We start from the raw sequence: 1,759 nt of genomic DNA on the forward strand, positions 1-1,759 counted from the left end.
TACAACATACATCTTTAGGTATGTAATCTAGCCTTTTCACCCACACATGCAGAGAGAGAGAGAGAGAGAGAGAAAGAGAGAGAGGAGAGGAGAGGAGAGAAAAGGAGAGAAAACATAATATTTAAATACATAACTTGCGTTTGCTTTATTAATATTACATATCAATATTAATATAATACACACTAACAAAATGGCTTCTACAATATTGCAAAAATTAAATAATACATTATTCGTACTATCATCAAAATATATACTGAGCATACTTTATATTTTCCATATTATGGCTACGTAGTAATTCCAATAAGAAATTACATACGTAACAAATCACACAAAGAGTGCCTTAATATAAATAAAAGAAATATAACTATAATACATATTGCTTTTTGTGCAATTTTTATAAATTAAGTTTTTTCGTCAATATAACAGATTGCTACTTAATCAACGTACGTGTTATTTAACATTAATGGTCCTTACTTTTTATAGAATTTGTTAGGAAAACTAATTTCTATATAATTTACATAAAAATTAAGTTATTATATTATCTCTAATAGCTCATTACAATATTTATCATACTTATTACATAATGTAACAGCTATCACTTTTTTCGTATTTTAATTATTTTAAATAATATCATTAATATGATTTAGATTTTAGATAATTTATTAAAAATACTTTTTAACTTAACAAATTATCAATTTTTATGTGTTTTTCATGAATATTTAGTTATAGCATTTTGCGTTTAAATTCAAAGTAAACATTATAGCGGCAGGAAACGGCAATTTTTGGATTGCAAATTTTTCTATGGACTCGATAAACTTACCGCCTACTACACTTTCAGAAGTCGCAACAAGTATGTATATAAATTTTCATAATTATCTCAGATATATATATATAATATATATATATAATATATTTCATGCCCCTATCACACATACCTACTATGTAATAATAGTTCTGCAGAATGGAATGCGTCCCGTTATATTATAACAATAATTCAAAGCATTCTCCACAGACACTTCTATGAAGAGGATCGTACTGTTGGTAACAAGCATTTATTGTAGTTATAATCGATTAAAAGAATAAATAAAAAAATGTTTGTATTATCTTCTATGCCTGATTTTGCAGCTTTAGGTGGTGTTCTTCAGATGAGGAATGGACGAGTGGCACAAAACGTTATGCCGGAACAATATCCGCCGCGGGTGTCATCATTTATCGATCTCGCTAGATGGTTTAAATGTCACGACCTACAAGTTAAATCAGATCTGATAGCTGTTGGTACAATTATTAACACCGAACCGGATATTTTGTATGAGGAACAGCGTTACGATTCTGTAAGTAATTTGCACATATATAGCAAGACAAGTGGATAACAGAGACTATTTATCTTCAAATTACTCTCTCCTATCACCAGCAAAAACTACCGTTAGTTATAAATTTTAATTTCTTATTTATTAATTAACATAATTGTATCTATCCGCTTATGTCAAAATAAGCATTTGTAAATATTAAATTTAAGTAAATTAAATTAATAAATCTTAACACATTTACTTAAGCGTTAATCATGACCATGATTACGGTCTAAATTGCTTAAACTTTAAGAAATATTTATATGATTTTCAGCCTCTGCCGAGAAGGCACCATCAGTTCCATAGTTTTTCCACTGACGGAGTAGGCGGCCAGTTTGTTAACGATATCATGAGCACGGTCGAATATGAAGGATATTTCAATTTAGCGAGCAAAATTTATATGTGGAATTCAT

The sequence above is a fragment of the Temnothorax curvispinosus genome, unplaced genomic scaffold (genome assembly GCF_003070985.1).
Source record: "Temnothorax curvispinosus isolate PA1 unplaced genomic scaffold, ASM307098v1 QBEX01004947.1, whole genome shotgun sequence".
NCBI lineage: Eukaryota > Metazoa > Arthropoda > Insecta > Hymenoptera > Formicidae > Temnothorax > Temnothorax curvispinosus.